At 37.3% G+C, this 26,369-nt stretch overlaps 2 long non-coding RNA genes across 8 annotated transcripts in view; both read right to left on the bottom strand.

Annotated features, from left to right (window-relative positions):
• Nucleotides 1–4,796: 4,796 nt before the first annotated feature.
• On the bottom strand, nucleotides 4,797–13,499 carry LOC145159055 (uncharacterized). 7 transcript variants are annotated; one of them, XR_013737470.1, is made up of 7 exons: nucleotides 13,305–13,499; nucleotides 8,694–12,079; nucleotides 7,765–8,037; nucleotides 6,349–6,381; nucleotides 6,203–6,279; nucleotides 5,931–6,095; nucleotides 4,797–5,315 (listed from the first exon to the last, which is right to left on the bottom strand). It is a non-coding gene; the product is annotated as an uncharacterized LOC145159055 (long non-coding RNA). The 7 variants fall into 7 exon arrangements; XR_013737471.1 differs by having other exon boundaries at nucleotides 5,931–6,052; XR_013737467.1 differs by having other exon boundaries at nucleotides 5,931–6,279; nucleotides 8,694–11,736; nucleotides 11,893–12,079.
• A 10,436-nt stretch (nucleotides 13,500–23,935) lies between these two features.
• LOC145159057 (uncharacterized) overlaps nucleotides 23,936–26,369 on the bottom strand; it is a 57,575-nt gene continuing 55,141 nt past the window's right edge. Inside the window, exon 3 of the long non-coding RNA XR_013737478.1 lies at nucleotides 23,936–24,029. This is a non-coding gene — a long non-coding RNA (uncharacterized LOC145159057). The remainder of the gene's footprint in view (nucleotides 24,030–26,369) is intronic.

Here is a 26,369-nt window from a genome sequence, read left to right as displayed (position 1 = left end):
GACCTCAGACAATGTTTTGAGGCTAGATATGAGTTGGGTGAAAAGTCCTTAAGGGATGAAGTGCTTAATGGAAAGGATGGAACCAGCTCGAGTACGCTCGGCATACTAAACCATCTCGGGTACGCTGGACATACTAAACCATCCTGGGTACGTTGGGTGTAAGTTGAGTACACAGGGCGTACTCAACCAACCTTGGACTTTGACTTTTGTTGATCGTTGACTTTTTGACCAAGTTTGACCTTGGGTTAAACTTGAGGATTTTGGGCTATTGATTAATATGTTATCTGGTTCTGGTGCTAGTGGATTCGCGGGAGCAAGCGGTGCAAAAGGGAGAATATCGTAGTCTTTCAAGTTTCTTCGATTCAGGTGAGTTTTCCTCACTATACTCGTAGGTCGAAGGCACTAATGTCGTCCCACTAGGTTGTGTATCCTGGTATATAGGATGTTGTTATGTTGTAGTAATCTGTGACATTTGTATCCTGGTATTTAGGATGTTGCTATGCGGTAGTGATTTGTAGATCTGCATGTTTATTAGCTATATGTTTATTTGTTGCATATGTCGGCATAGTGTGGCTGGGTTGACACTGTACTGCTTTGTGGTGCCAGTCAACAAACCTGGTATGGTAAGGTTGAGGCCACATGCCAACAGACCTAGATTTTTGGGTTGAGGTCACGTGCCAACGAACTCGGTATGGTTGGGTTGAGACTAGTGGTCAACAAACCTGTTATGGTAAGGTTGACGTCACGTGCCAACAAACCTGGATTGTTGGATTGACGCCACGTGCCAACAAACCCTGGACAGTTGGGTTGAGGTTAAGGACAACCAAACCCTGTATGCATTCTTGTTGTATATGTTATCTGTTTGTGTGGTGGTACTTTGGGGGAACTCACTATGCTTCGTGCTTACAGTTGTTTGTTATGGTTTCAGGTACTTCAGATGATCAGGAAAAGCAAAGGCATGATCGTGTACATCCTTAGGATTTTATGTTATTGGATTTTCGGATACTCTGATTTACGAACTATACTTTCAAAACAACTTTATTTAAACAATTATTGACTTGGGCTTGTTTTGGAAAAATGAAAATTTTACTCTGATTTTTGGGATGTTATAACTTGCTTTATCTTCGATGTTCGGTATGCAACGTGATGCATAATGTTCCTATGTGGTTCTTAATGTTCCTACATGATGCGTAATTGTTATACACAGTGTATAACTCTTCTACTCAGTGTATAGGCGGCGGAACCCTAAATCGTTTAAGGTCCGTGATTAGAGTGTTCACAATAAAGGTTGTCAAGGTTGTTGGATCTACTTCTTGGGTGGGACTACAAAAGAGGAGTTCTGGTTTGGACTCTTAGTAATCCTCTTTCCATCAACAGCTTGGAACAGTTTCAAAGGACTATGAGAGTATGTATTATTCTTGTAACACCCCGGTATTTAGGTACTTCCAAATTTATCCTTATGGTTTTAATTTATTTCATTTTGGTCTCTGTGATAGAAGAAAGTAGCCTTGAGAAACCCTAGTGGAAAAACTGTAATTTTGAAAGGATAAGAGTACACCATGCGTATGTATGTATGTTTAGCGTACTAGGGTGTGCCTTTGTACGTGGGGCGTACTCATCAGACATGGAAAACCCTAATTTTTAGGGTTGAGCCCTATATAATCCCCCTTATAGCCTCATTTCCCTCACCCTTTCAACCCCCACCCTCTTTGAGTCGATTTTTGCAAGCTCTAGCCCTTGTGTGTGTTGAGCTTGAGTGTGTGCATTTGTGTTCTTGGTGTTGAAAAAATAAGAAGGGATTCTTTGAGAAGCTTTGGTGTGGCATTCAAGCTTATAGATCTAGGATCTTCATCTCTTTGGGGAGCTCTATAGGGTATAAAGTCTTGAACTTTACTTGTATTTCTTAGAGATCTAGCAATATGGAGTTTTATGAGTTTGTCCCCTTTTCTAGGACTTGATAAGTAAATGCTACTCTAAGGCCAAAGGAGCTACCTTTTCAGAAGATTTGAGTTGTGTTAAGTCAGAAAAATGCTTTCTTGACTCATTTAGTGCTTGTATGCAAAGTGTGGAGGTCCTTAGTGGTTAAGACCAACTAGGAGATTGGTTTTGGATCTTAATGATGCATGCATAACCATAAAGTTGGAAACTTTATGGTTAAGAGCACCTTCTTGGACTTGGATCTGGTTTTTGGACGTTTGGACTGAATGGAATAACCCCTTTTTCGAAGTTGTGCATGGCCACCACGTACGCTGGGCGTACCAGGGCGTACGTTGGGCGTAGGTTGTCGGCATTTTGTCTTGGTCAAGGTGGAGTATGTTGAGCGTACAGCTGGGTATGCCCCGCGTACTTAGCCTGTTGGGTTTTCGAGTTTGGGCTTCAAGTTTTGGGCCACCTTTTGGGCTTGGATGCTTGGGCCCTTATTGGATCATCTGAGTATGGGTGTTTTGGGCTAAGTGAAGAGATGGACCTTAGGGTAAGGCCCAAGTAGGAGTTTGGGCCCAATTTGGAAAATTGGACTGATTATGGGCCTTGAGTGATTACTAAGTGTTGGGCCTTTTGGATCAAGATTTGGGCCTGGGTCTTAGCCCAAATAGGGAAAGGATAAAGTGGCCTTTTTACCCTAATGATGGACTATTAGCCTTGGTTGTAATCCAAATATTAATTAGATTATTATGTTTTTGTGATAACGTGTGGATTTTAACGAGCCAACAGCCGGAGACTTCTAGTGTGATTTAGCAGTGAGAGATGAGTTTTCCTCACTATAGTTTTGGGTCGAAGGAACCAAGGCCGACCCTTTTGGATTGTTATCCTAGTTTATCGTATGATGCTATGTGTAGTGATATGTTAGATCTGTATCTTGGTATATAGAATGATGCTATGATTAGTGATCTGTTAAATCTATATGATTGTCTATACATGCTAGCTAATGTTTGATATGATATATGTTGATATGTGATGGTGGGTGGGTTGAGGCAGTGCTGCTTTATGCTGAAGGCCAACAGACCCAGGGCATACCGGATAGACTGAAGGCTAGTGGGGCGTACCAATCAGGCCGAAGGCCGAAAGAACGCTCCAGATAGGCTGAAGGCCCGGTGTGGCGTACCAGTCATGCTGAAGGTTCTGTGAGTGTACCAGATAGACTGCAGGTCGGTGGGGCGTTCCACTCAGAGTGAAGGCTCTCTATGCATGTTGTTTATTGTTATTATTCTGGTTTTGTGTTGGGTTGGTATTTTGGGGGAACTCACTAAGCTTTGAGCTTACAGTTTTGGGTTATGTTTCAGGTACCCCAGATGATATGGGTGTGCAATAAACCGCACAAACCGCATAAACTGCCTGCACTGCACCAAACCGCACCGCATAACGCAGTGCGGTTTACGATTACAAAATTGCTGTTTAAACCGCACCGCATTGATAAAATCAGTTAATGATTTTATATATATATATATATATATATATATATATATATATATATATATATATACACACGAAAATATTTTGACAGGTATAACGTTTATTAATTCAGTTCATCCTAAAGTTTTTGAAATGTAATCAATATTTCTTTAAATTTAATTAATCCAAAATTTAATGCAGTTACCATATATATATATATATATATATATATATATATTTCACAAATTCATTTTCAACTAACATTCAGTGACCATTATTTTATTGTCGTTATGTTTTCTTAACTTATATATATTGATAAGTAGTTAAAGACCATAATTCTTTGACCACCAAAATTTTTAATTACCACGTAGTGAGCTGTTAGTGACGACAATGATAGTATTGTCATTAAATTTAAAGTAAATAATTAGTCAAACCGCATAAACCGCCCGTACAAAACCATACCGCATAATGCGGTTTAGAAGGTTCGCGATGCAGTTTCTAAATAACTCAAACCGCATATGCGGTGCGGTTTGCGGTTTTGGCTCTAAACCACACCAAACCGCACCGCGCAGATGATCGCGGGAAGGCAAAGGCGTGATAATGCATCTCCTCGTGTTTTGTTTTATGATTTTGGGATAACTCTGATAATAAACATGTTTTGAAAACTATTTTGTAAACAATGGTGGTTTGTGGAATTGTTTGAAAGGTTTAAAATATTTATGATTTTTTTGGATGTTACAATTCTACTTTATTTTGTGTTGCATTAGATTTGGTTGAACATGGATTCGACTATTAAGTTCATGATTTATTTGTTTATGTTTTCATATATGCTTCCATTGTGCTTTTTTTTTGTCCTTTTTGATCCTTATAACCCAACAATGTGTTCAAGCTTGGTCAGGAACAATTTCATGTTGTAGTACTTTTAATCAAGGAGTTACATTAAAAGATTAAATATACGGTGTCACTTCATTGCGACAACCAACCTTTGACTAGTAGAAAATCTAGTATTTCATGCTAAAACAAAGCATATGCACTATCAATTTATCATAGAGTTTTGCGGGAAGAAATGAGATACAACAAATCAAGCCGGTGACCAAATAACGGACTTGTTCACTAAAGGGCTTAGTATTGGAAAATGTGAGCACTTTTGCCACCAATTCAACATTGTATGAAAATTGGGGGCTAGTGTTAAAAGATCATCATGAGACTAATTGAACCAATATTATTATCTACAAGAAGTTAGATTGTTCTAGAATGCTTTGGAAGATTCTAGAACATTATGGAAGATTTTAGTTTATACCAAAAGACTACAATATTCTAAAATGACTTGTGGAATATTTTAGAAGACATTAGAATGCCCTAGATCTCTATAAGACATGATAGAATGTTCTAGAAGCATATGGAAGTTTATAGAACATGATAGATAGTTATAGAGTTATTTAGTAAATACAAAATGTATATTAGTATCTAGCAACTTCCTAAGTGGACTATAAATAGGCATGGTTCAAAACAATACCCATCCCATACTATTTAATGGTTTAAATATACAAGATACTTTATGAATATAACTAACACCCAAGCTACCGGTAATGTTGCAAAACATATATCTAGATATAGTAAGACAACTCACATCTCTTCCTTTTTGGCTTCATTCAAGTTTTGTTTACATGAGATAAACGCATGTCATCATACACCTCCCTTCTAGTTGCCTCCATGAAAGACATGAAGGTCTGCAATAAGTCTCATTTTTCGTCTTTCTTTTAAGCTCTTATTTCCCACATTATGTATTCTCACATCAAGCTTCTATTCCTTGCTGCCATAATAAAGTTAGACGTATATATCTAGGTATTTACATTCCCGAATTATTGTAAGGCGGCTTCAAGCATCGCCCGAGTGAAGTAGGTGGTGGTTCACCAATCTCATCTCTGAAATCCATAAACAATAACAAGATAATTATATATGAAAAAATGTAAATTAAACTAGTCGGATAAATCCATCAGAGAAATTGCCATACATTGTAGATTTGCTACACTGAAAAGAGATAATAATCGAATTTGAAGGAATGAAAATATACATTACTGAGTATGAAACTTCAAGCATATTAAGCTATTCGAAAATGAGAGTGAGATTTACCTTTTGAGCGTCAAATAGACAAACACAACTCGTATCAAACATCATGAATATAATAAGCACAGATTGATTTCGGATAATCATATCATCAAAACAAAAATCGAGTAGTTGAAGAAGTGAAAATCAAATTGAGAATAAAAAACGATAACATTATTAGAAGAATTAAAAAAAAAAAAAACAAACTGTAAATGAAGCTAGTCAGCTAAACCAAGCTAATAGATAATAATTTGATTATTAACTGAGCTATCACAAGCGATAATAATCTAGTATGAATCTTCAAGCCAATTCGAATTAAAGAAGACGTGAAATCAACGAGACATCGTGAATATAACATAGCGATACATAAAAATCCAATTGGAAAATCCGATAAATTACTGATATTGAAAGTTAATTCGAAATTGAGAGATTACCTCTTGATTTCAGATGTTCACGTACTCTTCACTAATTTCAGATTTGCTACTCGAGCTTCGATTATGAACTTCACGTACTCTTCACTGATTTCAAATTTGCTAACTCGAGCTTAGATTATGAACTAAGCCATCAGAAGCAATAATAATCAAGTATGTATATTCAAGCTAATACGAAAAGAAGAGCGTCAAATCAACGAGACATAATCCAATTGGAACTTCTGATAAATAACAAATAACTGATATTGAAAGCAAATTCGAAATTGAGAGATTACATGTTGATTTCAGATGTTCACGTACTCTTCACTGATTTCAGCTTTGCTAATTGAGCTTCGATTATGAACTGAGCTATCTGAAGCGATAATGATCGAGTATGAATGTTCAAGCTAATTCGAAAGAAAACGTACGATAAATTACTTACATTGAAAGCAGATTAGAAATCGAGAGAGGTTACCTGTTGATTTCAAAAGTTAACGTACTCTTCATTGAACTCAGCTTTGCTAAAACAATAACATGATGAAGTAATTGCAAGTATTTAAATCCAGATGGAGTGCCGGACAAATTCTCTACTTATTAATGAGGGCAAATGTAATATATTTTGTTTGTTTAAGTGGAATTCAGTTAATTCGTTACAATACTTTTTCTTTTCTAGGAACAATAATTTATAAAATATAATGAGTTATTGGTATGACATTGGATGGAATGTTTTATTTTCAAATGCTACAAATAGCATTAACTTTCATTTGAAAGAAAACTATTAAAAGGTTCTATATACCTTCCATGATAATTACACCATGACATCATTTATTATAGTTATCTTTACCCATTTAGACTTTAAACTATGTATCATGACAAAGTCTTATCATGGAAAAGAGAATATTAGATTTGAAATATTATTAAGGAAAACCTACTATATTTTGGTTAAAAACTATTGATTTCCTCCCTGATCCAACTTATAATATGATAGATTAGCTTATAAATTGGCAACTAATCTAAAAAGATATATTACAATTCAGAGCCATAACATAAGAGATGACTCATGTCATGTCATATGTTTGCACTTAGTTTTTTAAAATCCAGTCATTATTAAAGAACAGCATTTCAGCCTAAAAAGTGTTTATTGCCTTCTTTTTATTAAATTAAAATTTTCGGTAGTACTGTTCTACTAATATATAGGCATTGCATATACGGTCATGAAAATAGTAACAAAAACTCAAACTAAAATCTTGAAACAAATCAAATAAACTTTACTACAAGTTTTTTTACATGTAAATGCGGGGAATAGCATTGTTCCTATAACCTGTACTGCTACATGTGATGCTTTTCTCAATTATTAGAATCAAAGTGAACATTTCATGAACCTAGAACATTCTACCATTCCACTACTAACATTACCTTCTGTAAGAGACTTAATAAAACAATAAATACCCAAATTGCCCCTCCATGTAAGATACTTATAATTGGTTCTTATTTTACTGTTTTTCCTGTTTAACCCCTTCTTGAATATGTGTATTTAGTGGAGGTTAGCATATAACTATGAAATTTATCTTTTCCAACAACCATTTGAACCAAACTAATACACTCCATGGATTTGGCACAAAGTATGTGAATAGCTCTAGTATAGCTTTTAGGTAAGTCCTAACTGCATTAAGGAAATGTTTTTACCTAGTAATTTTGTTAGGTAACTGATGACCAAAATGGTACAATAAAAAACAATGTAAAGGATTTGTTTTTAATTAAACAACATTATGATTCAAAATTATCACAATAACAATAAAGACTCAAATTCATATTCATATTTAAACTATAGATGCAAGATGAAGTTTAGAACAATTACTTGGTCATTGCAGTACCATCATCAAATGAGTTTTTGTTGTCATTTCGAGAAGTTTTGTATCTTGAAAACATGTAAAGGACTCATAAATCCCCATGTGGTTATTCTTTTGAGCTTGTACGAAGAGTGTATGAAAGCATTCACAACCACTGATGCTTCATTAATAGCCATTGAAGGACTTGTATCAGTTTTCATAGAGTCATCGGGAATTAAACTTGTATAACCATGAGAACCTTGTTGTAGCTTCATCAGTGTCTTCTCTACCAGATTAAATAACTGGAAATAAGTCAAATAAAATGTCAACTATTCCACAGATCCAGCTCTATTCCAAATTTCAAATTAAAATTAAATGCATCTCAAAGTGCATTAGTCGGATTTTTTTTTCAACTATTCCACAGATCCAGTGTTTTAATTTTTTTCTTATTAAGACATTGTACTTTGAAAACTCTTACTAAATTGTGTACTTTGAATTTTTTTTCTTAATTTACTATTGTACTTTTAAAAATCTACCCGGTCATTACAGTGAAAGTAGTTTAGTATTTCCATGGCATTGCTACAAGAGTATATTTGGAAGAAATGAAAGTAAGATGCTATTATAAACAAATCAAATGAAGTATGTCCAGAATTCTTGCATTCAACCCATATCTACAGAATCGAAACATGATAATACGGAACAACTTTTTTTTCTTGTGGTATTCAGATTCAAAAAGCAGGAACAGTTCGGAGGTCTATTGATGTGTCGAGTTTCAGGAATTATGATGTATCTTACTTTCATATTTTTCTTATTAAGGAATTGTACTATGAAAACTCTATACAATTATAGAATAAAATGTTTCGTTTAATTTGGATGGCATTGCTATAATTGAGTAGATTTTTCAAAGCACAATGTTGTAGTTGGAAAAATTGAAGTAGAAACGAGTTTAAATTTATACCTTTAAAAGGTGTTTGAAGGCTTAACATTGTGGTGTAAAATGCAGGGAATTTGTTGGGTGCACACCATGTATCAGGATTCTTTTGCCTTCTGAAGTTCAACCGATGGGTGAAGAGGTAATGCAGCATTGCAGGTTGAGATTAATGATGGCATGGGGTCGGACAATGGTACATGTACTTGGGTGGAACCCACATGATCCAATGGGATCCTAACAATCATGGACTGGTTGTAGTGACAAGATGAGAGTTAGTAAGATTCTTGGGTGTGTTTGGGATTCCTTTTTTAACTTAAAAGTCCTTTTGTGAAAAGGACTTTTTCTAAAAGAACTTTTTTTAAAAGGAGGTATTTAAAATGTGTTTGGTTTGGTTTTTAAGAATTTTAAGAGATAAAAGCCAAAAGTTACAAAAAGATGGATTTTATGACTTTTAAAAAGGCTCCATTTTGTTTATGGCAAAAAGTTGATTTAAAAGAACTTTTCTATTTTGCCAAACATCTTTTGGACTTTTTTAACTTTTTGGAAAAGATAAAAGTCCAAAAGTTGTTTTAAAAGGAAAGCCAAACACCCCCTTGGTTTGATTTGTGGTTTGTAGAGATGAAGTGAGTGAAAAATTAGTGAAGGAACAACCCATTGTAGCTTTATGAGATGTTAAAGGATTGTAAACATTTAAAATGCTGTATAAATTAATGATTGACTGATTTATCAAAATCTCCCCATTCAAAATGCAATTATGCTTTCTCATGAATATTCATGGCAGAAGAGTGTATGTAATAGTGAAACTAATCTAATATGCTTAAAAGATAATTAAAGTGCATGTAATAGTGAGACTAATCCTATATGCTTAAAAGACCAGTTAAATCTCTATCTATAACTAGTAAGAATACTCGCCTCTCTTCTTTTTACGCTTCGTCCAAGTTTTATTTATTTTGTGATAAAACTCTATGATCATCAACCTTCCTTCCGATTGCCTTGATGAAAGACACAAATGTATGCAATAAGTCTCTTTTTCCATATCTCCTTGTAAACTCTTATTTTCCGCCTCATATATGCTCGCATCAACCTCCTATTCCTTGTTTTCGCCATGAAATTTGACTTAAAAATCTTGGTAATTTGATTCCCGCATGGTAGTTTGGCAGCATTAAGCATCGCCACACTATAGACACGTTCTTGTTCGCCATGGCCGAGATTTAAATCCACAAATTCTTCTCAAACTGCTTCTTCCCACACTTTTGTTCAAGATCTTGAAGCCGGTTGTCGGCCTCATTTTACACTTAACCCTGGCAAGAGCTACTACCCCTCTTTCACGCTTTGCACCCCTTTTAAGTTCTTTGTATTCAGCTATCTTTTAATCAAGTGCAGCAATATATGCAACAATCTTTAGCGTTTGTCCTGTTACCCGGCTATTATTCACCATGCTTACTCTGCGGCACCAATAGATAAACTTATTGCCCTCTAGATCATCTTTCAACCGGCTACAAAACTGATAAAGTTCACGAGAGATGCATTCTTCCTCCGATTCTCAATAATTTCCAAGCAAGCCTTTTTCCAGCAACATTGGTAATACGCATTTCGAGTTCACCTTACTTCTTAAGATAGAAACAGTATTACAAAAATCTTGGATTCGAATGTCGTACAAAAATATAACTTTAATACTATTTCTATCTTAAGAAGTCAGGTGAACTCGAAAGGTGTATTAACAATGTTGCTGGAAGAAGGCTTGCTTGGAAATTATTGGGAATCAGAGGAAGAATGTATCATTCGTAAAGTTTATCAGTTTTGTAGCCGGTTGAAAGATGATCCAGAGGGCAAGAAGTTTATCTAAAGGTGCCGCAGAGTAAGCATGGCGAATAATAGTCAGGTAACAAAACAAACGCTAAAGGTTGTTGCATATGTTTTTGCACTTGATTAAAAGATAGTCGAATACAAAGAACTTAAGAGGGGTGCAAAGCCTTAAGGAGGTGTCGTAGCTCTTGCCAGGGTTAAGCGTTAAACGAGGCCGACATCCGACTTCAAGATGTTGAACAAGAGTGTGGGAAGAAACAGTTTGGGAAGAATTTGTGGATTACAAACTCGGCCGTTGCGAACAAGAACTTGTCTATAGTGCGGCGATGTTTAATGTTGCCAAACTACCATGCGGGAATCAAATACAAAGATTTGTAAGTCAAATTTCATGGCGACAACAAGGAATAGAAGGTTGATGCGAGCATATTGGAGGCGGAAAAATAAGAGTTTACAGGACATGGAAAAAGAGACTTATTGCAGACATTTGTGTCTTTCATGAAGGCAATCGGAAGGAAGGTTGATGATCACAGAGTTTTATCACAAAATAAATAAAACTTGGACGAAGGGTAAAAAGACGAGAGATGAGTATTCTTACTAGTTATAGATAGAGATTTAACTGGTCTTTTAAGCATATTAGATTAGTCTCGCTATTACATGCACTTTAATTGTCTTTTAAGCATATTAGATTAGTCTCACTATTACATACACTCTTCTGCCATGAATATTCATGAGAAAGCATAAGCATAATTGCATTTTGAATGGGGAGATTTTGATAAACAATTTTCAATTTTTAAATTTAATTATCTTATGTTATTGTTTATCAAGGTACGTAGTCTCAAATTTGTGATATTTTTTCGTATGCCGGTTGATTTGGAGATCAAAAATCTCTCAATTTCAATTCAGCCTAAAGTTTTATAGTTTTAATTTAGGATTTGATTTTCAATTCTTTCAATATGCTTAACAATATGATTATTATTGATTAGATCTCTCAATTTCAAATTAGCTTAAAGTTTCATACTTTGATTTAGGATTTGATTTTCAATTTTTCCAATATGCTTAACAATATGATTAGCACTTTGTAGGTATATAGCTATTGATTGGATTGATCAATTTCAAATTAGCTTAAAATTTCATACTTTGATTTAGGATTTGATTTTTAATTCATACAATATGCTCAACAATATGACTATCAGAAATCAGTTCACCCACATTGCATATAACTTTTTATTTTCAGTAGGTATGGTAGATTAGGACGTGAGGCTGCCTGAAGTATTAGAAACATTGGACTTAGAGGATCATCACTTCAATATAATCGGTTGGAATCGGGACTTAGTGGTGGATGGATACGGCATTCGAATCCAAGATTTTTGCAATACTGTTTCTATCTTAAGAAATCAGGTGAACACGAAAGACGTATTACCAATGTTGCTGGAAGAAGGCTTGCTCGGAAATTATTTGAACCAGCTACAAAATTGATAAAGTTTACAAGGGGTGCATTCTTCCTCCGATTCCCTCTTGATTTCAAATGTTCACATACTCTACATTGATCTCAGCTTTGCTAAAACGATAACATGATGTAACTGCATGTATTTAAATCCTGATGATAACTGCAAAATTGAAACGGTGAGTACCCGAGAAATTTTGTACTTATAAATGGGGGCAAATGTCCAATTTTACTAATATATTGTTTGTTTTAGTGGACTTCAGTTAATTCGTTACAATACTTTTCCTTTTCTAAAAACAATAATTTATAAATATAATGAGTTATTGGTATGACATTGGATGAACTTTTTTATTTTCAAATGCTACAAATAGCATTAACTTTCATTTGAAGGAAAACTATTAAAAGGTTCTATTTGCCTTCCATGATAATTACACCATGACATCATTTATTATAGTTATCTTTACCCATTTAGACTTTACACCAGATATCATGACAAAGTCTTATCAGGAAAAAAGAATATTAGATTTGAAATATTAATAATCAAGAAAGGAAACCTAACTATATTTTGGTTAAAAACTATTGATTTCATCCGCAATCCAACTTATAATATCATCGATTAGATTTTAAATTGGCAACTAATCTAAAAAGATAGATTACAATTCGGAGCCATAACATAAGAGATGACTCATGTTAGATGTTTGCACTTAGTTTTTTTTAAATCCACTCATTGTTAAAGAACAACATTTCAGCCTAAAAAGTGTTTATTGGATTCTTTTTATTAAATCAAAACATTTCAATAGTACTCTTCTTATATATAGGCATTGCATATATGGTGATAAAAATATTAACAAAAATTCAAATTAAAATCTTGAAACAAATCAAATAAACTTTACTACAAGTTTTTTTACATGTAAATGCAAGGAATAGCATTGTTCCTATAACCACTGATGCTACATGTGACTTTTTTTCAATTATTAGATTCAAAGTGAACGTTTCATGAACCTAGAACATTCTACCATTCCACTACTAACAATACCTTCGGTAAGAGACTCAGTAAAACAATAAATACCCAAATTTCCCCTCCATGTAACATACTTATAATTGGCAAGAACATATCAAACCAGAAAAATGAAGTTCACAAGTATCGATCAAATGAAGGGTATTTCAGCAGAACAGTAGATTTATGTAAACACAACTGTGAAAATCGATGTATGTAAATAAGCACAACTATGAAAATTGATTGAAGTAACAGTTGGATTTCCGGCTATGCCTATTAATGAACAAGAAAATCCAAAATCGGAACACATAGGGGAGAAAATCGGAACACATAAGGGAGAAAATCAAAACACTGAAGTAACAATGCTTATGATGAACAGTTCGAAACTTACGGGGTCGGAACAGGCTGTAGGCGTCGACGCCGGCAGCGGCAGCGGTGGTCTTGAACGATGGGAGAATCTATGAAGAACGATGCAGAAACGATACACAGGGGAGACAAAGATAAACACAGAAGGGAGAGAACGAGATGTATGGTTGGTGTGAATAATGAATGTCCATTATTAGGGTGGGTGGGGGTATAAACGATAATTTTAATTTTAAGAAGCAAAAAGCCTTCAAAAAGCCAAGATTGTCTTGCTTTTCAAACACTGTGTTTCCTTCCTTACCAAAAAGCCTTTTTAAAATCACGTTTCACTTACCCAAACACATTTTCAGCTTGTTTCACTTACCCAAACACATTTTCAGCTTATTGGCTTATTGGAAAAGCCAATAAGCTAATAAGCCCTTTTTATAAGCAATCCCAAACACGATCCTTGTTCTTGTTAGACCCGCGGTGTGTACGAACGATCTTTCACTTTTTTGACTGTAGGTTAGTTTTTTCTTTTACTTTTTTTCCTCTTATCGGTTCTAGAAGAAAATTAATTATATCTTTTTTTTATGATTCTATTATTTTTTTCTTTGATTTGTTATCCCTTCTATAAAAAAAGCTTTACATCTTTGGAATTCAATAGACGAAAATTATTAAGTATCATGAAATTTATCATAGGTATCAGACCGGCTCTAACCTAAAAGAACCAACCCTAAATTGGCATCCCTCTCCATGGCCGGCGACGAAGCAGGATCCGACCAAGCGTCGAAGAAGGATAATGGGCCAGATACAAACTCACCACTCTACACACATCCCTCAGATTACGTGAAGCAAATACAAGTCAACGATGCCCTAACCGACAACAATTACACTGACTCGTCACAGGAGATAATGAACTTCCTGTTTGCCAAAAACAAAGTCGGTTTTGTTGATGGATCTATAAAGCGACCGGAAAAGGCAGATTACATGGCATGGATGCGTTGTGTTGCTATGGTGAAAGGATGGCTCCAACAGCCATGGAGAAGAACATCTAAAGCAGTGTGAAATATGCAAGCACTGCTAGTGAAATCTGGAACGATCTTTTAGAATGTTTCAGGAAAGAAAGTGCCCTTAGGGCATATGAACTAAAACAAATTCTCACAGGAACACGACAAGAAGGGGTCACGGTTTCCGCCTACTACACTAAGCGGGAGGCATTTTGTAACAACCCAAAAATTCATATAAAATTTTTCATTTAATAATTAGAAATATCATTCATATTAGTTTGCCAAAATTCCATTACATAACCATATTATTCAAAAATTAGAGTATCTAAAACAACTAATGCGGAAATACTGGAGAGTGCACGCTGCGCCATCAAGTAGGGCCCTTGCCCTTAGAACCAGAAGTACCTTAAACACCCAACAAAATTGTAAGCACATGCTTAGTGAGTTTCCCAAAATACACAAATCACATAATCAAATAATATCATGCACATTTACACATAAAACTGCCATGGACTCCCTCCATGGTCTTCAATCGGGATGTCATGGGCTACCCCCATGGTCTTATACCCAAGTGACATGGACTCCCCCTCATGGTCTTACCAGGTGTCATGGGCTCTCCCCCCATGGTCTTCACGTAAATCAATACACACCAAATAACAAACCATTACATAAAATAATAAATATAAAATCATCATTCTTATAAAATCGTTTGCTATCAAAATAAAATGAGGATTTCATTGGTACCTTCGATTATATTTCCAAATAATATAATATTTAACGGATGTTACAAATCTCCCCCACTTACAATGATTTCGTCCCCGAAATCATATTCAAATAAATCGGGATAATTCTTCTTTATTTCCTCTATTGGTTCCCAAGTACATTCTGAACCACGACAGTGTTGCCATTGTACTTTGATAATTTCTATTTATATGTTGCGTAAAGATTTCGTCTTCCTATCCAAAATTGCAATTGGTTTCTCTATATATAATTCAGACGATCGTCAACCATCCATAGGTACTACTGCATCTGGGTCTTTTATGTACTTACGTAGCTGAGAAACATGAAAAGTGTTGTGGATCTAATTAAGCTCGCTCGACAGATCCAAACGGTAAGCAACTTTTCGGACTCAGGCAATAACCTTAAAGAGTCCAATAAATCTTGGGCCCAACTTGCTTCGCTTCCTGAACCAGATAACACCTCTCCGTGGTGATACTTTCAAAAGTACAAAGTCCCCAACCTGGAACTCAAGGACTGATCGACGTCGATCTGCATAACTCTTCTGTCGACTTTGAGCAATTTCTAATCTTTCACGCACCTGTTGAATAAGCTGAGTAGTTTTTATTACAACTTTAGTGCGTCCGATAACTCTTTGGTCGTCTTCGCCCCAGCATATCGGTGTACGACATTTCCTTCCATAAAGCATCTCAAATGGGGGTCTACCAATACTGAAGTGATAATTTGTCACACCCCCAAAACCAGACGGCGGAAACGTCTGGGGGCTCGTGTGACTTAAATTGAATACCATCACAATGAATATACATGAATCATAACACAAACATCACCATGCATCAATATATTACAACTGATATTGTTTACATCCAGTACATTGTTTTCAAATATTACACTTCATAACACAAATTGTTTCAAAGTTTTTAACACAAAAATATTCTAACATACTTGGCATTACCCTTCCGCTTATCTGTTACCTGAGAATACAAGTTATTTTGGAAAAACGTCAAAATATGGAATGTTGGTGAGTTCATAAGCATAGTTGTAAATAAAATGATTTGTATGGTTTGTAAAACCCAAAAAATCCGATATTTTCTAAAAAGACATTTGTTTATCAAAGTGTGAAGATCCATAGTTGATGCATGAATGATTTCAAAACATATATATATATATATATATATATATATATATATATATATATATATATATATATATATATATATATGAAAGGTGTTTTGTATTTTAGTTATAGAATTTTCGAGCGAGTAGTATTGATTTCCCCGGAAAACCCGACGTTTTCCGATGTCGAAAGATGTACGTGGTTACTAGTTCTTGTATCGTCATATCGAATGAATATCGTCATAATTTACTCATAAGCCTTAGCGAACGAAGAGAAGAGGAACACTATGTCCTGCTACTATCGTAAGTACCTTAGGCTGTCGTGGATGCGAAAGACACGATGGTCCAACTCGCATTTGATTACTGTGACCTTACTAGCTTTTCTAATGGGACACTTTGGCCCACTAGCACATAAAAGCTATTGAAAGTCCTTTTATAAAATATTAGGTCATTGAAGGCCCAATAACATATAAGCGTTATCCCTTTGGGCCCAAAGATCATACTGATGGGCTTGCAAGGCCCAACATGCATGATTTGAAACTCATAAGCCCAAAGTTTGTAAGTTTACTCCTCGTAGGTATCGCGTATCGTTGGAGTGTTTGATTTAAATGTTAGTTATATTGTATCGATTCGAGACCGAATCGATTCGTGTATCATGATATTTGGAGTCAAACGTGTATTCGTCTTTCGAATTGTCGGTAATCGTAGTTTTGTATTTTGACTTAATGAAATAGTTGGTCTAAATAGAAGTTTGACCTTTTCATTTCCTTTCTTTTATAAAAATAACAATTTAAGTCCTTTAAATAAAAGAACTTCATTTTTAGTCCTTAAAACAATTTCTTGACACTTTTTGCATCATAAATTTGTTGAAATGATAGTTTTAATCCAAAATTTATTTTGTTAACAGATTCAGCCCTTTCAAAATAGTATTTCTCGGATAAAACCCCATTTTTCGCAACTTTTACAGTTTTGGCCCAAAATCCAAAAACTTTACATTTTTGATCCTTTTTGGAATTGAAAAGTAGTTTTGACCTTTGAAATAGTTTTATTACACTTTTTGTCCCTTGTTTTGCAGAAAGTTTCATTTCAGCCCCTTCAAAACATCATTTTCGCAATTATGGGCTTATTGGGCCAAAAAGCCCAAATTTAGCCCATTAAGCTAAAAATTTGCATTTCAAGTCCTTTGAAAATTCTAATATTCAGAAAAATGATTATAGAAACTGTTTTGACCCTTTTGACCCTCAAGAAGCCGTGACTTGACCTTGTTTGACCCTAGTTTTGCATATTTGACATTTTAAGCCCAAAATGGGTTTTTATGTTGAAATATGTTCATCAAAATCTTATAAGTTATTATTCTTGACTTGTTTATTGTAGAATAACTTAGATTATGTTTGTTTCCTTTCTCATGTCATAGATCTCGAGTTAACACCCCTTTTGGTTACATATTCATCACAAAAACACATAAAATCACACACATACATGCATAAAATCACACATAGCATACACATACACATAGATCTACACATTTTCTTGTATTCTCCCCCATAAAACATATGAAAACCAAAAAGAGAGGGGTATGAAGCTCACCTTGAGTTGTGTTTTCGGTTTTTGAAGGAAGAGATGAAGAAATTTCGATCCTAGTAAGTCTCCTTGGAAGATCTCGACGTTAGAGGCTTCTAAGGTGCAAGATCACAAGTTTGAATAGATTTAGAAGAGATTTTTGATGAAATGAAGTAGCTAGATCATGGATTTAACATCAACTTACCTTAGATGATGTGTTTGTGGGAAAAATCTCCTTGAAAGCTTCCTAATTCTCGAAAACTTGGTGAAGAGTGGAGAGAGTTTCCTTGAGAGAGTTTGAGTGATTTTGTGTGTGTGTTTGTGGTGTGTTCGGCCGAGAGAAGAAAAGAGAGGAGAGAAGAGACCTTGGATGGGATAGTTGCATGGAAATATGGGAGTATGCATGGATATCCAGGAGATAATGGTGAGGTGGCTACCAAAAGTCAACTCTTCCTTTCTTTTGTGGGCTTGGGCCGAGAATGGAGAGGGGAAAAGAAAAATGATTGGGCCTTGTATGCTTAAGCCCATATCATGACTTATTAGATGATTTTTGGTCCAAAATAAATCAAGGTATAATTTTTATGATTCATTAGGGCTAAATTAAATTGGTTGTGACCCATTAAGGCCCATTAAAGTTAACCTAGTTTATTTTGGGCTCATAAGGCCCAAAAATATTATGTTTCGTGTATATAGGTCCAATTAGGGCCCATTAGAAAGTTCTAGGTTCAAAATAGATAAATTGGAAGCTCATTGGTCCATTAGGCCCAATAAGGAAATCCTAGGCCTAAATGGACTTAAGCCGGAATTTCAAAGGTTTCCAATCCTTTGTTGACCATTTGTAGAGCTAGAATGAAGTATTTGATGAAGTTTTGTGGCTATAGAATAAGCATCATGCATGCTTTCATGTTATTGATTCATAGTTGTTATAAGTGTTGTAGTTACAAGGCACCAAAATTCTTTTGAAAGCTAGATTTGAGAATGCGAGAATAGATGAGGGTACTTCTGCTTCATTTGATCTTCGCGTTCCCATGTGAATTCTGGTTCGCGTATCGCGTTCCATCGAACTTTCACAATTGGAATGCGGCTCTGCTTGGTACGCTTCACCTCTCTGTCCATGATTTCAACTGGCTCCTCGATGAACAGAAGGTTCTCATTGATTTCTATTTCCTCTAATGGAATGACGAGAGTCTCATCGGATAAGCACTTCTTCAAGTTGGAAACGTGGAACACAGGGTGTACACTACTGAGCTCAGCGGGTAGTTGCAGTCTATACGCCACTAGAGCGATTCGGGCAAGAATCTCGAAGGGTCCAATGTATCGAGGGTTCAGTTTGCCCCGCTTCCCAAAACGAATCACTCCTTTCCAAGGAGAGACTTTTAGTAACACCCTATCTCCGACTCTGAATTCCAAGGGCTTTCGTCGTTTATCAACGTAGCTCTTTTGTCTGTCTCGTGACGATTGCAGTCTCGTCCTGATCTGAATTATCTTCTCGGTCGTCTCGCGTATGATTTTCGGTCCCGTCAAGGCATTGTTTGGCGCTTGCCCTCTCGCTAGCTGGGTGTCTCCTACCTCAGCCCAGCACAACGGTGATCTACATTTACGCCCGTATAATGCTTCGTAAGGAGCAACTTTGATACTCGAGTCATAACTGTTGTTATATGAGAACTCGATCAAAGGTAAGTGGGTATCCCACGATTTTCCAAAGTCTATCACACACGCGCGAAGCATATCCTCTAGCGTTTGAATGGTTCGCTCGCTTTGACCATCCGTCTGCGGGTGGTAGGCAGTGCTCATGTCAAGTTGTGTTCCCATAGCTTTCTGAAGCGATTGCCAAAAGTGTGAAGTAAATCTACTATCTTTATCTGAGATGATAGATACCGGTACTCTGTGGAGTCTCACGATTTCTTTGATGTAGATTCTTGTCAGGCGCTCCATCTTGTATGATTCTTTTATTGGTAGGAAATGGGCGGATTTCGTTAATCTATCAACTATTACTCAGATTGTGTCCAAACCATCCGTCGACTTGGGTAGTTTGGTCACAAAATCCATGGTAATCCTTTCCCATTTCCACTCTGGAATTACTGGTTGCTGTAGTAATCCGGAGGGCTTCTGATATTCCACCTTTACCTTAGCACAAGTGAGGCACTTGCTAACGTAAGTGGCAATCTCTGCCTTCATATTAGGCCACCAATAATGTTGCTTCACATCCAAGTACATTTTGTCTGAACCTGGATGGATGGAGTATCGCGTCTTGTGGGCTTCGTTCATGACCACCTCTCTGAATCCCCCAAGTTTAGGGACCCAAATGCGGTTCATGAAGTAATTTGTTCCGTCTTCTGTCACTTCAAAGTTCTTCTCCATTCCACGCAGCGCTTCGCTTGTTTTGTTTTCTGCCTTCATAGCATCGAACTGGGCTGCCCTGATTTGAGAGGTTAGGTGGGATCGAATGGTTATGGAGAGAGTCTTCAAACGACGATTCGAGTATTCTTTCCGACTCAAGGCATCGGCTACCACGTTAGCCTTGCCTGGGTGGTACTTGATCTCGCACTCGTAGTCGTTCAGCAGTTCGACCCATCTTCGTTGCCTCATGTTTAGCTCTTTTTGATTCAAGATGTGCTGGAGACTCTTGTGGTCGGTGAAGATGGTGCACTTGGTACCGTAGAGGTAGTGCCTCCAAATCTTCAGAGCGAAGACCACTGCTCCCAGTTCCAGGTCATGAGTGGTGTAATTCACCTCGTGCATCTTTAGTTGCCGGGACGCGTAAGCTATCACCTTTCCCCGCTGCATAAGAACGCAGCCTAAACCCTGATTTGACGCATCGCAGTAAACTATAAAGTCTTCTGTTCCTTCGGGTAGCGATAGCACCGGCGCACTGCAGAGTGCCTGCTTCAGGGTTCGGAATGCAGCTTCTTGCTTGTCCGTCCATTCGAAGGGTACGCCCTTTTGCGTAAGCGAGGTAAGTGGTTTTGTGGTTTTGGAGAAGTTTTGAATGAATCTCCTGTAGTAGCCTGCGAGGCCTAGAAATTGGCGAATTTCCGTGGGTGTTGTTGGAATTGCCCATCCTTCGATGGCTTGGATCTTAGAAGGATCCACATGAATTCCTTCCTGACTAACAACGTGTCCCAAAAAGTTCACACTTCGGAGCCAAAACTCGCACTTAGAGAGTTTTGCGTACAACTTTTCGGTTCGCAGGGTTTCCAGGATTTGTCGGAGATGTCGGCCATGTTCTTCCTTGCTTCGAGAATAGACGAGGATGTCGTCGATGAAAACAATGACGAAGTTATCGAGAAATGGTCGGCAGATTCGATTCATTAGGTCCATAAATGCGGCAGGAGCATTCGTTAGACCGAAGGGCATTACGACAAATTCATAATGTCCGTAACGAGTTCGGAAGGCGGTTTTAGGAATATCCTCCTCCCGGACTTTGAGTTGGTGGTATCCAGAACGCAGATCTATTTTTGAGAAGTGATTAGCTCCTTGGAGTTGGTCAAATAGATCGTCAATTCGCGGAAGTGGATAGCGGTTTTTGATGGTAAGCTTATTAAGTTCTCTGTAGTCGATACACATCCTAAAGGTACCGTCTTTCTTCTTGACAAAGAGAACCGGAGCTCCCCAAGGTGAGAAACTGGGTCGGATGAATCCTTTGTCCAAAAGCTCGCTGAGTTGACTGGACAACTCTTGCATCTCTGCAGGAGCCAATATGTAGGGTGATTTGGCGATGGGAGTAGCTTCTGGCACTAGATCTATTCGGAACTCGACTTGTCTTTCTGGGGGTATCCCCGGAAGATCCTCCGGAAAGACATCCGAGAATTCGCAAGCCACAGGTATGTTTCGAATATTGATCTCTCCTTTGGATTTATCTACGATATGAGCTAGGAACGTGAAGTCCTTCTTTCGTAGGTACTTTTGCGCCTTAATGCACGAAATAAGACGAAGGTTCGTGCTGGGTTTGTCTCCGTAAATAACTAGGGTTTCGTGATTCGGGAGATGAAAGCGAACAGCCTTCTCGTGACACATAATTTCAGCATGGTGGGGGCTTAACCAATCCATGCCGATAATCACATCAAAACTCCTAATGGAAACAGGCATTAAGTTTATTTGAAAGACGTGGTGATTTAAAGTCAGGGTACATCCGATGTAGATTTCCCCAGTGGACTCTTTCTTCCCATTGGCCATTTCCACTGTGAAGGTTTCATTAAGCTTCTGGGGTTGTTGTTTTAATAAGTGTTTGAATTTATTACTCACGAAACTTCGTTCTGCCCCGGTATTGAATAGGATGCATGCATAAGTGTGGTTTAGGAGAAACGTACCAGTAACAACAGCGGGATCCTGAACCGCTTCTCCCTGACCCATAGCTAGCACCCTTCCCGTTCCTCCATTCCCAGGGTTGTTGGTGTTGGGGCAGTTGCGACGGATATGTCCTGTCTTTCCATACCCATAGCAGGTTGGGCTTGATCCTGTGTTATTGCCGCTATTGTTGGTGTTGTTGTTGCGGTTGTTGTTGTTGTTGTTGTTTCCTTGCGGTTGATTCTGGGGAGGATAGGTCCTGCAATACCTTGCTGTGTGACCCTTCCGATTGCAACTAGTGCATTGCATTTCCTTGCATTCGCCATTATGATGGTAATTGCACCTGTTGCACTTTGGGAGATTCCCAGAATACTGCTTGGGAGTGCTTGGATTAGCTGAGACTGGAGCATGTGGTATGAAAGGTACTTGGGTAGTTGCAGCGTTGACTGTCACCGTTTGCTGCTTCTTTGTCGACTCCGAGCCTTGTCGACCTTTTCTCTTGTTGTTCTTTCCCTTCTTGTTGTCACTCTCCTTCTTGCCTTCAACATCTGTTGGCTTCTCGCCCTTTTTGTTGTTATGGTCGTACAGGTTCTTGGCCAACCTCTTGGCATCGTCGAAGGTTTCAGGTTTTGCAGCGTAACGGCTCTATGAGTAGTGTAATCACTTAAACATAGGGTCGACGGTACATAGCATAGATCACATAAGCCTAATACTAAGGATAGATATGACTAGTCCTAGTCATGGTGGGATGCGCCAGGGGGTGGTGTCGATGAAGTGGATGCTCCCTGAAGGTGAGCCACCCGTCGTTCCGCATCTCGGAGGCGAGTCTCCCATCTCACCTGCCTCATGTGGAACTCCCGAATAACCTCTCGCGTCTCCTGTTCCGCACGCTCAGCCCTAGCTCGCATCTGATGTATCTGATCAGCGGTGCTCTGTGCCAGGTCGCCAATGTCCCGCAGTCGTCTCACCATGACCGGAAGTGCGCGATCAGCTGGTCCTCCCTCCCTTAGGTCGTAAAACTCGCGTGACATGCCGAATGGAGATCGTTGTCCCTGCTGTCTACTCCATCTCCAAAGGTCGATACCCCAGGGGGGTGTAGGGCCGGTCGGACCCATCCGGTGAGCGGGCACCCTAGTCGGATAAGGGGGATTGACTTCGGACTCTGTGTCCGAATCATCGTCGTTGGGTTCTTCATCGAAGTCCTCTTCGGCTTCTCCTCCTTCCTGAACCTCCACTGGCTCAGCAGGTCCGCCCTCGACTTCCTCCTCAGGTTCCTCTTCAGACTCTTCCTCGGGGTCCTCCTCGGGTTCCTCCTCCTCCAGCCATCCGTTATTTCCCTGATTGGGAAAATACGGATCTCCGGGATGATGGAAGCCGGCCATACTGTCTGCGGGGGGGGGGGGGGGGGGGGTATATATATATATAAGTAAACTATCATTACTTCTAATATGATCTAGTTATTATGTAATTTGAGTTAATGTTCTTTTCTTGGTAATCAAGGGTATGTTTTTAAGCTTACTGACCATCGAGGCTTTCTCAGAGCCTGTGATAGTTGCACTTTGGAGAAAGTATAGTTGATCAGGCTATACTCACCCCTTACTACAACCATGAACAGTCCCTGACTTAACCGAGATGTCAATGTTATTTTGTTTGACTTAGTATTATGTTCTCTCTCCTATATCACACAAGTAAGGATGTTTTATTGTTGTGTTTTATTCGTTTTGTTCAGAGTTGGGTTAGTCCCTCTTTGGTTTATAGTTGCATATCAATGTATGGTTAGATATGCTAGTTCACTATAAACAGTGCTCTGATACCAACCTGTCACACCCCCGAAACCAGACGGCGGAAACGTCCGGGGGTTCATGTGACTTAAATTGAATACCATCACAATGAATATACATGAATCATAACACAAACATCACCATGCATCAATATATTACAACTGATATTGTTTACATCCAGTACATTGTTTTCAAATATTACACTTCATAACACAAATTGTTTCAAAGTTTTTAACACAAAAATATTCTAACATACTTGGCATTACCCTTCCGCTTATCTGTTACCTGAGAATACAAGTTATTTTGGAAAAACGTCAACATATGGAATGTTGGTGAGTTCATAAGCATAGTTGTAAATAAAATGATTTGTATGGTTTGTAAAACCCAGAAAATCCGATATTTTCTGAAAAGACATTTGTTTATCAAAGTGTGAAGATCCATAGTTGATGCATGAATGATTTCAAAACATATATATATATATATATATATATATATATATATATATATATATATATATATATATATATATATATGAAAGGTGTTTTGTATTTTAGTTATAGAATTTTCGAGCGAGTAGTATTGATTTCCCCGGAAAACCCGACGTTTTCCGATGTCGAAAGATGTACGTGGTTACTAGTTCTTGTATCATCATATCGAATGAATATCGTCCTAATTTCGTCTACTTTGAATACTCATAAGCCTTAGCGAACGAAGAGAAGAGGAACACTATGTCCTGCTACTATCGTAAGTACCTTAGGCTGTCGTGGATGCGAAAGACACGATGGTCCAACTCGCATTTGATTACTATGACCTTACTAGCTTTTCTAATGGGACACTTTGGCCCACTAGCACATAAAAGCTATTGAAAGTCCTTTTATAAAATATTAGGTCATTGAAGGCCCAATAACATATAAGCGTTATCCCTTTGGGCCCAAAGATCATACTGATGGGCTTGCAAGGCCCAACATGCATGATTTGAAACTCATAAGCCCAAAGTTTGTAAGTTTACTCATCGTAGGTATCGCGTATCGTTGGAGTGTTTGATTTAAATGTTAGTTATATTGTATCGATTCGAGACCGAATCGATTCGTGTATCACGATATTTGGAGTCAAACGTGTATTCGTCTTTCGAATTGTCGGTAGTCGTAGTTTTGTATTTTGACTTAATGAAATAGCTGGTCTAAATAGATGTTTGACCTTTTCATTTCCTTTCTTTTATAAAAATAACAATTTAAGTCCTTTAAATAAAAGAACTTCATTTTTAGTCCTTAAAACAATTTCTTGACACTTTTTGCATCATAAATTTGTTGAAATGATAGTTTTAATCCAAAATTTATTTTGTTAACAGATTCAGCCCTTTCAAAATAGTATTTCTCGGATAAAACCCAATTTTTCACAACTTTTACAGTTTTGGCCCAAAATCCAAAAACTTTACATTTTTCATCCTTTTTGGAATTGAAAAGTATTTTTGACCTTTGAAATAGTTTTATTACACTTTTTGTCCCCTGGTTTGCAGAAAGTTTCATTTCAGCCCCTTCAAAACATCATTTTCGCAATTATGGGCTTATTGGGCCAAAAAGCCCAAATTTAGCCCATTAAGCTAAAAATTTGCATTTCAAGTCCTTTGAAAATTCTAATATTCAGAAAAATGATTATAGAAACTGTTTTGACCCTTTTGACCCTCAAGAAGCCGTGACTTGACCATGTTTGACCCTAGTTTTGCATATTTGACATTTTAAGCCCAAAATAGGTTTTTATGTTTAAATATGTTCATCAAAATCTTATAAGTTATTATTCTTGACTTGTTTATTGTAGAATAACTTAGATTATGTTTGTTTCCTTTCTCATGTCATAGATCTCGAGTTAACACCCCTTTTGGTTACATATTCATCACAAAAACACATAAAATCACACACATACATGCATAAAATCACACATAGCATACACATACACATAGATCTACACATTTTCTTGTATTCTCCCCCATAAAACATATGAAAACCGAAAAGAGAGGGGTATGAAGCTCACCTTGAGTTGTGTTTTCGGTTTTTGAAGGAAGAGATGAAGAAATTTCGATCCTAGTAAGTCTCCTTGGAAGATCTCGACGTTAGAGGCTTCTAAGGTGCAAGATCACAAGTTTGAATAGATTTAGAAGAGATTTTTGATGAAATGAAGTAGCTAGATCATGGATTTAACATCAACTTACCTTAGATGATGTGTTTGTGGGAAAAATCTCCTTGAAAGCTTCCTAATTCTCGAAAACTTGGTGAAGAGTGGAGAGAGTTTCCTTGAGAGAGTTTGAGTGATTTTGTGTGTGTGTTTGTGGTGTGTTCGGCCGAGAGAAGAAAAGAGAGGAGAGAAGAGACCTTGGATGGGATAGTTGCATGGATATATGGGATTATGCATGGATATCCAAGAGATAATGGTGAGGTGGCTACCAAAAGTCAACTCTTCCTTTCTTTTGTGGGCTTGGGCCGAGAATGGAGAGGGGAAAAGAAAAATGATTGGGCCTTGTATGCTTAAGCCCATATCATGACTTATTAGATGATTTTTGGTCCAAAATAAATCAAGGTATAATTTTTATGATTCATTAGGGCTAAGTTAAATTGGTTGTGACCCATTAAG

The sequence above is a fragment of the Lactuca virosa genome, chromosome 2 (assembly GCF_052849685.1).
Source record: "Lactuca virosa cultivar CGN04683 chromosome 2, Lactuca_virosa_CGN04683_v6, whole genome shotgun sequence".
NCBI lineage: Eukaryota > Viridiplantae > Streptophyta > Magnoliopsida > Asterales > Asteraceae > Lactuca > Lactuca virosa.
This window is presented reverse-complemented; position numbering and strand designations above follow the sequence as displayed.